The sequence below is a fragment of the Aotus nancymaae genome, unplaced genomic scaffold (genome assembly GCF_030222135.1).
Source record: "Aotus nancymaae isolate 86718 unplaced genomic scaffold, 86718_ANA_hifiasm-v0.15.2.pri h1tg000041l, whole genome shotgun sequence".
Classification (NCBI taxonomy): Eukaryota; Metazoa; Chordata; class Mammalia; order Primates; family Aotidae; genus Aotus; species Aotus nancymaae.
This window is the reverse complement of record NW_026988455.1, coordinates 19,462,650-19,477,832: the sequence shown is the minus strand read 5'-3', so window position 1 is coordinate 19,477,832 and position 15,183 is coordinate 19,462,650. Positions and strand designations below refer to the sequence as shown.

At 39.0% G+C, this 15,183-nt stretch overlaps 1 pseudogene; it reads left to right on the top strand.

Annotated features, from left to right (window-relative positions):
• Positions 1-86: 86 nt before the first annotated feature.
• LOC105725285 (BH3-interacting domain death agonist-like) lies at positions 87-2,666 on the top strand (annotated as a pseudogene).
• The last annotated feature ends 12,517 nt before the right edge of the window (positions 2,667-15,183 follow it).

The window sequence follows — 15,183 nt, the reverse complement described above, 5'->3', positions numbered from 1 at the left end:
ACTAGAAATCCCTATAATTAATAGGGCATTAGGTAAAATATTCATTGAAGTCTTGCCTCAGTCCTGGCAAGTCCTAGACCATGTATTACTATGGCAGTCCCACTAAACAAATCTTCAAAGATCTGGAAAAAAAAAGATCAAACAGTTTCCAATAGCAGTTTCCAATAATCAGCATCTCTGGGCAAAGTTCAAATGTACTTCCAGGAATAGAAAAATACCCAACACCTAATGAGGTAAAATCACAATATGTGGTATTCAATAAAAATTAACAGGTGTGTCAAGAGGCAGAAAAAGAAGATGTATAACGAAGATAAAAATCAATTAATCTAAAATGACCCGGCACATACACAGATGTTAGAATTACTGATGAAAAATATTTTAAAAATATTATGGTTATATTCCATATGTTCAAAGGTTAGGATGTGACATGGATGATATAAAAAAGGCTTAAATTAAACTTCTAGAGATGAAAATGTTAATGTATGAGATTATAAAATACAATGGATGTAATTAATGACAGATTAGAGTTTTCAGAAGAAAAGAGTAATGAACTTTATAGCAATAGAAAGCATCCAAAATGAAACAGAAAAAAAAAAAAACAAAGAATAAACAGAGTATCAGTGATCTGTGGGACAACTTCAGTTGCCTAATCTTCATGTAATTGGAGTTCTCAAAGGAGAAAAGAGAGTGGATGGATAGAAAAAAATATTTAAAAAAGTAATAGGTGAGCATTTTCCACATTTGATGCAAACTATAAATCCACAGATCCAGGAAGTTCAACAACCCCAAGTGGAGTGGGAGTACTATTAAGAAAACCACATCACAACACATCATAAGCAAATGGATCAAAACTCAGACTGGTAAAGAGAAAAAGAAAGTCTTACACTGAGAACAAAAACAAGGATGATACCAGAATTCTTTTTGGAAGTAATGCAAGGGAAAGGGCAGTGGAGCAACATATTTCATGTTTCCAGTGAAACATCTTCCAACCAAAAGGAGAAAACTGTCTCTCCTAGGTTTCTATGCCCAGCAAAACCGTCTTTCAAGAAAGGAAGAAATAAAGATTTTTTCAGACATACGAAAGTTAAAGTAATTTATTACCAGCAAACCTGAACTATGAGAACAGTGTAAAAGTCTTTCAGGAAGAAGAAAATAATAATATCTTTGTGAAGATAGAAACATGGATCCACTCTATCTGACAGCCCACGTGGCGTTTTCAGTCGCCGCTGGGATACCGTGAGCCAGGAGTGAGCCGGAGCCGCCGGTTGCCCAGGCCATGGACTGCGAGGTCAGCAATGGTTCCGGCCTCCAGGATGAGCGCATCACAAACCTGCTGGTGTTTGGCTTCCTCCAAAGCTGCTCCAACCACAGCTTCCACGCGGAGCTGGAGGCGCTGGGTCGCGAGCTGCCCGAGTGGGAGGAGCCCGATGAAGAGCTGCAGACAGATGGCAACCGCATATATATATATTTTTTGAAGAGGTAATAGGTGTTTATTAAAAACGTTTTCACCCAGAGGCAGTTAAAATTTATAACTTAAAACCCAGCCCACTACAAAAAGGGATGGGAGCCATAAAAACTGTGCAACGTTGACCCAAGGACCCAGACAGACGAGGCCGGGAGGGGCAGCCCCAGGGGCCGGGGTCTGTCCTCTCCCGAGGCCCAGAGCAGCAGCAGAGTGGAAGCCGAGGTGCCCCCAGCCCCTGGTGGGGCCCTGTGCACCGGCCTCTCCTGCTGGGGCAGGGATCCCCCCGAAAGGCCATCAGTAGTAGTGTGTGCTCATCGCGCAGCCTGGACGCCCAGCTACTCACTCTGCTCCGCCATTGCCGAGGCTGCACTCCACGGCCGCTCGAGGCGAGCACCAATTGCCGCAGCTCTCTCATCACTCAGCAGAGCGCGCTCCATCCCTAGGCCCGGCGGCTTGTCTTCGCCATCACTCTGTGTTCCTGAGATCCTGGCTCGGCTCGGAGCCTTCTTAGGGCCTGCCCCGTTACCAGGGCTGTGGTTCTTGGTTTCTGCTGAATCCACCAGACACCGGGGCTCCACTAGCCACTTGGTGGAGAGAGAGAAGCGCTCGAACTCGGAGGGAGAGATCAGGTAGAAGCCTTGGCCGTATTTGGTGAAGACACAGGAGGCGATGCCGCTGACGTCCTCCCGGCGGATGCAGCTGTAGCGCACCTGGGGCTTGAGATGGGGCAGCGAGACCGCCTGGACCATCTGATTTTCAGGCAGATTCTGAAAGTCAAGAAGACGTCATCCGGAACGTTGCAGGCACCTCGCCCAGGTCGGGGACAGCGTGGACCGAAGCATCCCCCCGGACCTGGTGAACCGCTTGGCCCTGCAGCTCAGGAACGCCGTCTGGTCGGAGGACGACCGGAGGAGGGACCTGGCCAGTGCCCTGGAGCAGCTGCTGCAGGCCCACCCTATAGACATGGACAAGGAGAAAACCATGCCGGTACTGGCCCTGCTGCTGGCCAAGGAGGTGGCTAATCACACGCCGTCCTTGCTCCGTGATGTCTTCCGCACAACAGTGAATTTCATTAACCAGAACCTACGTGCCTATGTGAGGAGCTTAGCCAGAAACGAGACGGACTGAATGGACGGTTCCGAAAGCGTGACTGGCTACAGCTCAGTGTGGCCACAGCCGGGTAGCTGCTTCAATGCAGGTGGACCCCTGGCATGTCAACAGCGTTCCTAGAGAAGAGGGGCTGGATGGCGGCTGTGATTTCTATCTCAAACACAATTTTTTTTTTTTTTTTTGAGACAGAGTTTCGCTCTTGTTACCCAGGCTGGAGTGCAATGGCGCGATCTCGGCTCACCGCAACCTCCGCCTCCTGAGTTCAGGCAATTCTCCTGCCTCAGCCTCCTGAGTAGCTGGGATTACAAGCACGCGCCACTATGCCCAGCTAATTTTTTGTATTTTTAGTAGAGGCGGGGTTTCACCATGTTGACCAGGACGGTCTCGATCTCTTGACCTCGTGATCCACCCGCCTCGGCCTCCCAAAGTGCTGGGATTACAGGCTTGAGCCACCGCGCCCGGCCCAAACACAATGTTTTAAGCTTCTAACCCATTTTAAAATATCCACATTAATATACTTGAATGAAAATGTCAAAAAAAAAAAAAAAAAGAAATGAAGAGCACTGGCAGTAATAACACCATAAGTTAATATATAATATCTGCCCTTATTACTTAAATATCTTTCAAGTATAATTGGCTGTTTAGAAATAATAGTGTCATGTGAGTTCTGTAGCATGAGTAAAGGTAAAATATGTGACAATAGCCTAGAGAGACTAATGGAAGTATAGTTTGTAAGGTTCTTAGACTGTGTGTAAAGTTGTATAATGTCTGTTAAAAGTTGGCTATTACAAGTTATCTTTAAGTTAAAACATCTGTATACTATAATGCCTAAAGCAAATGCTAGAGTAACAAAAACAGTGATATCTAATATTACAATGAAATAGGATAATTTTTAAAATGCTTGAAAGTAGACAAAAAGATGAGAAAAAGGACAAAGAATAAGTGGGAGAAATAGAAGACAAATAGCAAGAGATAATATAAAAATCTGATAAATTTTACCTTAAAATTAATAACTCTCCTTTTAATATACATTGTTAAGAGAATAAGAGTCAAGCTACAGACTGGAAGAAAATATTTACAACACTTTATTTGAACACTGTAGATTTTTTTCAGAATATAGTATATAAAGAACTCTTAATAACTCAATAATTAGAAAGCAAAAAATAAAAATAATGGATGTAAGAAAAAAATGACAAAAAGAGCTATGCCAATGGAAAAAAGCACACAAAAAAGCTCAATATTGTTTTGTCATCAAGAAAATGCAAATTAAAACCACAGTGAGTTGTCATTCTGCCCACTAAAATTGTTGTGATTAAAAACATTGTCAGTACCACATATTGTTGAGAATATGAACCAGTTATAATCCTCATACATTATTGTTGGAATGTAAAATGCTACCACTTAGGAAAAACAGTTCAACATTGTTTTATATAATTAAGCAAACATGTAACCTGTGACCCAACAATTCCAATCCTAAATTGAAAATAAATGAAAACTTATGCCCATTATAAGACTCACACATGAATGTTTGCAGCATCTTTACTTATAATATCCCCAAATTGTAAACTGCCTAAAAGGCCTTCAACAAGAAAATGGATAAACAATTTGTGTTGTATTCACAATGAAATGCTCTTCAGCTATAAAGTGGACAAAACTACTGGTAACTGCAACAAACATGGCTGAATCTTAAAAACTTTGTGTTGAATGAATAAATCTAGACACTACAGAGTACGTTCTGAAGTTCCAGAACAAGCAAAACTAAGATACAGCAATAGACATCACATCAGCGGTTACCTGGGGTGAGGTAGGATGGGAGTTGACTACAGAGGAACACAAGGGAAGTCTCTGGAGTGATGGAAACATTCTGTGTCTTGATTGACTATGGTTACATTGGTGTGGACATTTGTCAAAACATTGAATTTCATATTTGGAATTTGTATATTTTGTATATAAATCATACTTCAATAAATATGTACATGTATGTATATATATATAATGTGGATAATACATTTTGATATATCATGATGTCTATCACTTCACAGCATATTATATTTATATCATACCATATTATAGTTACATAATGGAAAAATGAAAAGGATGCTGTATTTTGGGGAGATCACAGAAATTATCACTTTTATTTATTTTTTTATACAAATATGTATAAATCTTTCACAAAACAAATGTCAAAAATGTGGTATTTTCACTGCTCTATAAATTAGCATATGTTCTATGTATGTAATAAATGTTAAAAACCAAGGTGTTCATTTGTTGTATATGTTTACTTGTTCTATGTGTTTATATGTTCACTGTTCTATAAATTATCATACATTGTATACCATACAATCAAGTGATGAGCTGCTCAGGAAATAAGTGCTGAACACTCTGCATCCCTCATCATGTCAAGCATTTCACATCGTTTTCCTGTAGTCTTCCCCAGTAGACATTTGACATTTTCATCCATCATTTTGGAGAATCCTGGAGAAACAGCTAGACACAGGTGACATATTGTTATACCTTGCTTATTGTGCCTTGGAATTATACACATTGAAATACTGTAAAGATTTGCTTCATTTTTATCAGCATGCCTATGTGAAATTAGATTTCAACTCTACCTCAACTTCCAACACTCAGGAGGAATCCAGATAGTTGATTAGAAAATAGAAGTGCAAAAATGTTTGCTGCTTGACTCTCAGACCATAGCCTGGGATTAACAATTTTTTAAAAAATGGCAGACAGAAGAAGCCCAAGTGTCTCCCAGCTCCTGGGATGCATGGAAGCAATGGGCTGTGATATACTATTGAGGCAAAAGAAGTAGTGCTTGTTATAGTCCCATGATCAGAAGCAGCAAGAACTTGACGGTGCACCTAAAGTTCTTAGGATGCACCTAAAACTGAGAACGAGGGAAAGCTAAGTGGAAGTGTCACCAGGGAAGGACTATGGGACCTTACTATGCTAAGAGAGAAAAAGATTTAATTAGGTCCAACAGAATATGATGGCATTTCAAAAATATTTTCTGTTAGGACAATTTCCAGAGACTCTTAAGTGGTTGTTATTTTGTGTAATGATTTTTGAGCTTGGTGGAATTTTACCAGTCTGATCGGATTAGTTCTAGAAAGCTCCTCTGATGGATAAGTGATGAATGCTTTGTCTCTTCACATACTTCTCAGTTAGAAGGAGAATACTTCAGGCCAAAAGGATGCAGGACCTTAGTTACATATGCCACAATCAGATGAGTGATTTTAATTTGCCCACCCTAAAGAAAAATGAGTATAGGCCGGGCGTGGTGGCTCACGCCTGTAATCCCAGCGCTTTGGGAGGCCGAGGCAGGTGGATCACGAGGTCAAGAGATCGAGACCATCCTGGTCAACATGGTGAAACCCCGTCTCTACTAAAAATACGAAAAATTAGCTGGGCATGGTGGCGCGTGCCTGTAATCCCAGCTACTCGGGAGGCTGAGGCAGGAGAATTGCCTGAACCCAGGAGGCGGAGGTTGCGGTGAGCCGAGACCGCGCCATTGCACTCCAGCCTGGGTAACAAGAGCGAAACTCCGTCTCAAAAAAAAAAAAAAAAGAAAAAAGAAAAGAAAAAGAAAAATGAGTATATATCATTCTAAAGAAATCTGACTTTCGAACATGTCTGTCTATTATCTATCCACATTCCTTCAATGATTCCATAGCAAGCAGTTAATGAAAAACAACAACAATAATAGCGCACCTATTAACCTTCACCACTTGTAATTTTCCAAGGAATTCAGACAGATCTGTTGCAAAAAATTTCATCAATTCTTATGTTCTTTTCAAATAGTTTTTGCACTAAATCAGATTATTCAACCTTTCTCTATTTCTATCTTTACCATTAGACCCTCACTAAATCCTGTTAACCAAAACCCATACTGATTAGTGATGGTAAGCATTTTTTTCATGTTTGTTGGGCTTATATGTCTTCTTTTGAGAAACGTCTGTTCATGTCCTTTACCCACTTTTTAATGGGATTTTTTCGTACTGAGTTGTTTGAGTTCTTTATTTATCTTCGCTTTATTTATTTATCTTCGCTATTCACAATAGCGAAGTCATGGAATCACTGTAAGTGTTGCTCGGATAAAGAAAATGTGTGGTAAATATACACTATGGAATACTATGCAGCCATAAAAAGAATAAAATCATGTCCTTTTCAGCCGCATGAATGGAGCTGAAGGCCATTAAAGTGAAGTAACTCAGAAACAGAAAATTAAATACTGCATATTCACACTTACAAGTGAGACCAAAATAAAAAATACACATGGACATAAAGATGGAAATAACAGACACTGGAGACTCCAAAGGTGGGGAGACTCCTGGGACGGAAAGGTTAAAAAATGATTTATTGAGTAAAATGTTCACTATTTGGGTGATGGGTACACTAGAAACCCAAACCTGAACATTACACAGTATACCCCTGTATATGTACCTCGTGAATCTAAAATAAATGTGTAACTCAAAAAATGCAAACTCTCAAGATGTTTCTATCAACCTCCTGGTGTAAATCTAAGACTATAAAATATGCCTTTGTCTTTAACTGCTACAGCTTCATTATTTCTATTGCAAGTGTTTCAAAAACATTTGTGCTGTTTTCAAATATACCAAGTTTAAAATTTTCACCAGAAAAATGTCTTTGCTACCTTTCCCAGGTCTCCAGCTGCCTCCACACTGGAGTAAGGAACGCCGGAGGAAGCATGACCGCCTCACAATAGTTTAAGCTTTTCCTTTTACCCATAGATGTACACATTTAAACTTGCTCCTAGCTCTTCAGGATTGCTTACTCACTGATATGTTGCAATGACAACAACATACAACTTCTGTTTGATTAAAAAAAGAAAAGCAAGTGAAACATGTTTTCCCCCACTGGGTTCTGGGTTGATTAAATCTAGCTTATTATTGATGTTTTAAAATTGAGGTTATATTACATAGTTTAATTTTCAAAAGAGACTTTGATATATGGAAAATGTATGCCAAGGAAAATTAAAATATGAAAATTCAAAAATAGCAAATGCTAGCACTTCACATATGTTTGCTTAAATTTGGTTAGTACACTGGGAGAATCTGGGATTGAATTCAATTCTTTGTGCTATATATAATATAAGTTTACTAGCAGTTAGATGGAATTGGCTTAGAAACCTAATACTATATGTAAATATCATAACAATTTTTAATTCAAGAGTAATACAACAAAAAGAACTGGTTTTTGAAATCAGCATGCTGGATAAATAGGCAACTACTGTATTTAATTCTAGATAAGCATCCTTACTGCCAAGAGATACACATTTTTTTAACAAGGCTCTTCTCTCAACTTTGTAAATAACAAGTATCTTTAAATTGCCATTAACAGTATCTCTTCAGTGGATGCCCCTTGGCAGGGTGTGTTCTGCACTTCTCCTCTGTGGTTATGTCTAGAGAAATTGCATCAGGATGCACAAAAGTGGCTGTGTGGATAAAAGATTTTAGATTTGTTGTGAAAAGTGGACTCCACGATGGATTTTCTGGATTGATTAGTTAAGCAACTGAAACACCAAACCCAGTGATTTGAAATAACAAAACAAATTGTCTCATTTAGAAATGTAATGAAAACACGTATATTATTCAAAGTTATGTTGCAACAATAGATGGCTAGCCGATGATTAGTTTTTAGTATTTGTAATATAGGGTGTATGTAATTTATTTTTGCATTTAGCAAAATCCCCTCTTTTTTAATATGGTTTCTGAGTAAGGAAGATAAATATCTTCTTTTATAATTTCTGATGTCCAATGTACAGGTAAACTCTTGGCTGTTAGGAGCATCTGTACATCCCCCAACTCAGAGTAACCATGCTAGCTATTTTTAGCCAATGAAGCGAATGAACACAGAAGACTGTGCCCTGTTCTATTCTTTCACGTGCCTTGTTTTAAGTCTTCCTTGCTCCCTGCTCCCTCTCACCATGAGGATGTGGCTCTGCTGACTTTTCTCTGTAAAACTCTCTCTCCTACCCTGTTCCATCCACCTTTTCTATGCTAATTAAAGCCTCCTCCACCTTCTGATCTCAGCTTAAGAGACACTGTCTTGAGGCATCTTTCCTTAGCCTTCCAAATCTGGCTCTTTCATAAAATCATCCTACAGATCATTGTTTGACTGAAGCCCTAAGTATGGACTTCATAGTTTCAAACTTTCAAAAATGTCTTATAACATGCAGTAAAATGTGTTCTATTTTGTTGGTGAGTCATGCCTATTCTAGGCAACTGTTCTCAGTTTTTATACAGAGGGTACAAATTAGACATATATATGTTTTGTGGGGAGGAATTTGAACTAAACATAAGAATTACCTGGCCAGGAAGTTGTTACTCACTATTACATTAACTCATTTTAGGGGAATAAAGGAAATAACATGATTTAGGAAGTGTCTAACCCAGAAGGAGATAACTGAATCAGAAGTCCTCCAAGGTTTCTTTGAGATTTGTTTAGCATATGATTATGAGATTTGGTGAAAGTATGTCATTCCCAGTAACTAGGTGTAATTTAAAATATGTAAGAAGTTCTACATATGTGTTTGGTAATTTTAAGGGTTATTATTACCGAGACTACTACGGAGCTATGTCCTGCCAGTAATCTAAAAAGAAAAATCATTCTAGTTGTCATCAATTATATAAGATAATAAAAATAAACTTAATGTCTTAGACAATATTTTAGATATTGCTCAGAAGTACATTTCTTTGTGTTATAACTAATAACCCTCTATGTGTGATTATTCAGATTATTGAAAGTCAGTATTAATCATTTATTATAATTAACTTTAAATATTTGAGTAGTCAGTTCTAAAATAATTGAAATCATTAAAACTTTAATGTTATGCAATCAAAATGACTTAGAAATAAAATAATAATATTAAAATAAGAAATTAAAGACTATAAATTTAGACAAAGGGGAAATTAACAGAACCACTTCATGTCTTTGCCTTTCTATGGTAAAGGATAGACTCTTTCACCCAATAACTTTTTTAATTACCATAATTTTGCAAACTTAGGACTTTTTCTTACATCTTACGCAATATATTGCTTGTCTGGTAAATTGAACAAGTGGAGAAAAGAACTTTGTCAAAATTAGCTTTATTAAAGTAGGATACTTTACATTATAAAAATACTTTAATAAAGAGGTCCATAGTTTGCAGAATATAGAATAAACGTCCTGAATTAGCTCTTAAGACTAATGAACTTCTTTTGTCCCAATATTTTTATCTATCCGATACTGTACTTAACACAGTGTTGGATTCTTAATGCCATTTGCAATGTTGTAAAGTAATACCAAACTCCAGTTTTGAGGAAAACTTACTATAAATGAAGGTACATGGAATATTTGAAATATAACTACTAATTTGAGCTTGTTATTGTTTATATATAATTATTTTAAAGAATAGCTGAGACTAATAATTCATCATCTCAATAAAGAATTAAAGATGTTTTACATTTCACTACCACCAAATTAAAGTTTTCTGATTTGCCATCTTCGACTAGGTTCCTCCTTGCTTTCAAATTACACCCACTATAATAGTCCCCTTGTGGGTAGGGACTGGATTTTATTTTCTCTAAATTGCTGACATCCAGACAGTGATGTTCCACATTTAAACAGCATTCAGTAAATAAATAAATGCATGCATTAATAAAATGGGACATATTAATAAAACATTAATATGTCCCCAATTTTTTGCCAAATATCTAATAGAAATGTAGAAGGCAAGAGGAAGAAATCTATCCTTTGGAACAAATATAATTGGAAATAATAGTCTTTGAATATATTTACATGGTCATCATAAATTCTCAGGAATTGTCTTAAATTATTTACATAGCTTAAGTCACTAAATCCTCACAGCAACTTTGTGAAGTGACTTCCTAATATTCCCATTTTATAAATGAAGAGACTGAAGCAGAATTAGTTTAAATAACTTGCCTAGGGTCATTTGTAATCAAACAATCAATGGGCTTGCTACCCAATGTGCATAGAGGCCAGTACCATGGCAAAGGCTTGAGAAAAGAGAAGCTTTATTGCTGATTGGCAAGTAGACAGGAGAAAATGCTTGAATCTGTCTCCCTGAGCTGGGTTTTACAGGCATATAGGCATGCGGTAATAAAGTGTTATCTGATTGGATCTTGTGATGAGGGCGGCATGATCTGACTGAATCCTACCATGGGTGACACAAGGGCTCCATTTAATTGGATCCTGGGTCTTGCCATGCAGTGTCCCCTTTTTAATTCAATCCCACCCCTTGGTCTGAGCACTTAAGTTCTGCCCATCCTTGCACGTTTGGTTTATCTGGGCATGTTCATGTTATGAGATCTTCAGCCTGGGAGTCCACGGCAACTGAAAAACTACTCACGACTTTTTTACAAAAAAGTTGAAGAACCAGATTGATTTTGTGTGGTTACATGTTCATTTAATAAATGACTGAGCTGGAAATTGAACTCATTCAGTCTAGCTCTTGTCTGACTCCAGAGTCCAATCTCTTAGCCAACATATTATTTTTGGTTATTGGGATAATGATAGCAAAGGGAATATCTAGAGTATTATTCCTCAAAAAGAATTCTAAATACATAAACTTTCTCTGTAGGATAACTTTTTCTTATTTTTTTAACGCTTGACATAATTTATGCCAAATAAGCTCAGCGGTTAATAAAAGATATTAAGATATTAAGAAATACCATAAATAATTTAACTCTCTATTAAATACATATAACTTAATTGTCCAAAAATATTTTCTTGAGTGAAAAAATTATGGTGCAAATTTTGGATATTGTAAGACAACTCGAAGAATAGTAGAATTCAGGAAGAAGTTATATTTTAAGTGGGCTAGAATAATATAACTTTTATGCAGTAGCCCCAATTTAATGATATAACACTTCATGAAAATTTTCAACAGTTTACAAGTGCTTTATCTGAAAAATAGAGAATTAAAAGCATAAATTGAGAAACTTACTTTATGATTAAGAAAGTTTTTTTGAATTACAATTATTAAAAGTAGACTAAACTGTTTTAAGTATTTCTTTTTCTTTCAGCATTTAACTGCCAAGTCATTTCATTCACATTTTTTAAGGATGTTCTAAAAATTCTGACATAAGATCTAGGGGATGAAATCATTTGTCAAAAGTTGATGTATTATGGGAAAAAATGACTCTGTTTACAACTGTAGCCATGTAAAAATTAAAGTTATTTAATCCCAATTTCAATTAGCCAAGTATGAGACAAAGGCAAAGAACTAGTGAAATACTAGAAAACACTTTTTTGACATATTATACAATTAAGTTATCATTTTGCTCCAATGGACAGGAATAGGGTTGCCATAGGGGTTCATCCTAATGTTAGGAGGCAGACCATAAAATCTAAAATGACTGGTAGAATTCATAAAGAATAGACTCTGACATTAGGATGTAACACAATTTAATTGAGTAGCACAAATATAATTGTCTTGCCTCATGGCTAAGTATCTCTGTGGAACTGCATTTTTAAAAAATGAAACCCAGTCAACAAAGGCAAGCAAAAAATCCATGAAGACTTACGAACTCTGTCAAAGTGAATACAATTGAAGACTCAGAGTCATAATTCTTTAAATCCTTCTAATTCCGTGATATTCAATATCTTTCACTGCCACAATGCCCTGAGGTTGCTCCCTCTCAGCTCTTATTTTTTATATGTATATATATACACACACACACATATAATTTTTTTTTATTATTTCATTTTAGGTTTTGGGGTCCATGTGGAGAGCTGACCTCCTATTAATATGTAGCTCTTTGCTGCTTCTCCCTCTTCGTCTTCCTTTTCTACAAGCTGACCTCTCAGTCCTTTTCAAATGAAAATTGACCAATGATCCAATGCTGCTCTTAGGAAATCTTCATCTACTTCAACCCCCTTTCCTGATGCTGTACATCAAAAGGCCAAGTTCTAAGGGTCTGTAGTCTCTAATAGTGTGATAATATGGCTACCCTGAGAAGCAAGATCTCATCCAAGAAACCCTGATCAGCATTTTTCTCTGCAAATGGCCTCTGGGGATTGTGAACTGTAAACAGATAAAAGGATTCTTAGTGGTGCCTCTGTCAAGCTCATTACACATTCCAGAATCACTCAAGTTTCCTGCTAACATTTGAAGACTATCACCAAAAAATTGCTACCTGGACAATTTCCTTTGGACATGCAAGTAGATAACTATCAGTAACTACCAATAATAACATCCAGTCAGCTCAGGCTGCTGTAATAAAATAGCAAGATTGGATGTCTTAAACAACAGGCTTTTATTTCTCACAGTTCTGGAGGCCAAGAAGCCTACAGTCAAGGTGCTAGTTCATGGTCAGGCCTGGCCCCTTGCTTGTGGTCAGCCTCCTCATTGGGCATCCCGTGGCCGTCCCTCAGCGTGTGGGGGATGGGGAGATAAGAAGATCTCTGGCCCCTCGTCCTATGAGGACACTCATCTCCTCATGAGGGCATCCTCTCAGGATCTAACCTAAGCCTCATTATCTGCCAGAGGCCCCACCTCCAAATGCCATCATATTAGTGGCTAGGACTTCAACTTAGGAGTTTTAGAGGGACACAGCATTCAGCTTATAACAAACTGTAAGTACCGTCAGCTTCCCTAGATCACATTTCCTATTTTGAGAGCCCATTTTGAAAATGTTAAAAGCTTTGAGATTTTGAATATGATCAAAAGTACTTAGAACAAAGAAAACTCTTTTGGAAAGACAATCGGTAGTCTGCTCACAGATGAATTATCTGGGGTGCTCAATAATGTATCTCCGTGGCCGGGCGCGGTGGCTCACGCCTGTAATCCCAGCACTTTGGGAGGCCGAGGTGGGTGGATCACGAGGTCAAAGACCATCCTGGTCAACATGGTGAAACCCCGTCTCTACTAAAAATACAGAAAATTAGCTGGGCACAGTGGCGTGTGCCTGTAATCCCAGCTACTCAGGAGGCTGAGGCAGGAGAATTGCCTGAACCCCGGAGGCGGAGGTTGCGGTGAGCCGAGATTGCGCCATTGCACTCCAGCCTGGGTAACAAGAGCGAAACTCCGTCTCAAAAAAAAAAAAAAGAAGAAAGAGGGAGGGCCCTTTCTTTTTCTCCACACATCTATGTGGGGTTCCTGAAGAAAGCACGTGGCCTGTGTTACTTGTGAATGTTGTATCAGGTGTTTTTGTTTGTTTCCTAACCTGCTTGATGACTGAGCTGGAGTGTCCACTGTAAGCAGTAAACTAGTCTGTCATTGGGTTAAAAAAAAAAAAAAAGCCGGGCCCGCCCCTCGCGAGGAGCCGCTGAGCGCAGTCAGCCGTCGCCACCTCAGCTGCGCTCAGTCCGGACAGACACTCGCCGCCTGCAGCCCGCAGCCCGCTTCAGGACGCTGACGGTTCCGCACGACTGGCGCTGTCGCCGGTGCGCCCGAAACTTCCAGCACTATGTTGAATAAGAGTGATGACAACAGATGCTGGAGAGGATGTGGAGAAATAGGAACACTTTTACACTGTTGGTAAGAGTGTAAATTAGTTCAACCGTTGTGGAAGACAGTGCGGCGATTCCTCAAGGACCTAGAAATAGAAATTCCATTTGCCCCAGCAATCCCATTACTGGGCATATATCCAAAGGATTATAAATCGTTCTACTATAAGGACACATGCACACGAATGTTCATTGCAGCACAGTTTACAATAGCAAAGATCTGGAACCAACCCAAATGCCCATCGATGGTAGACTGGACAGGGAAAATGTGGCACGTATACACCATGGAATATTATGCAGTCATCAAAAACGGTGAGTTCACGTCCTTTGTAGGGACACGGATGAACCTGGAAGCCATCATTCTCAGCAAACTGACACAGGAACACAAAATCAAACACCGCATGTTCTCACTCATAGGCGGGTGATGAACAACGAGAACACATGGACACAGGGAGGGGAGCATCACACACTAGGGTCTGTTGGGGGGAAATAGGGAAGGGACAGCGGGGGGTGGGAGGTTGGGGAGGGATAACGGGGAGAAATGCCAGATATAGGTGAAGAGGAGGAAGGCAGCAAATCACACTGCCACGTATGCACCTATGAAACAATCTTGCATGTTCTTCACATGTACCCCAAAACCTAAAATCTATTAAAAAAAAAAAAAAAAGAGTGATGAGAGCAGATATCCTGCCTTGTTCCGGGTCTTGGGGGATTCATCCATGAGCTCAGATTTCCCACATTACAACTTCAGGATGCCTAATATTGGATTCCAGAATCTGCCTCTCAACATATATATTGCGGTTTTTGGTACTGCTGTATTTGTCTTCATCCTTAGTTTACTCTTCTGTTGTTACTTAATTAGGTAACTAATTTTCATTCTATGTTACTTCAAAATATGTTAAACAATCAATAATAAATCAAGTTTCTATCAAAAAAAAAAAAAAAAAAAAAAGCCGCTCCCCAGTGAGGCTGCGGACCGGGAGCGGCGGCCGCAGGTCCAGGCGCCGTGGCTGCGGAGCGGACCCGGCCGCTGCGAGGCTCTGGCGGCCCGAGAGCGCTTAGTAGCTGTGAACCCTGCGCGAGGTCCCGGGCCCCGGGGCGCTCGCCCAGGTAAACTTTTCCATAACCTT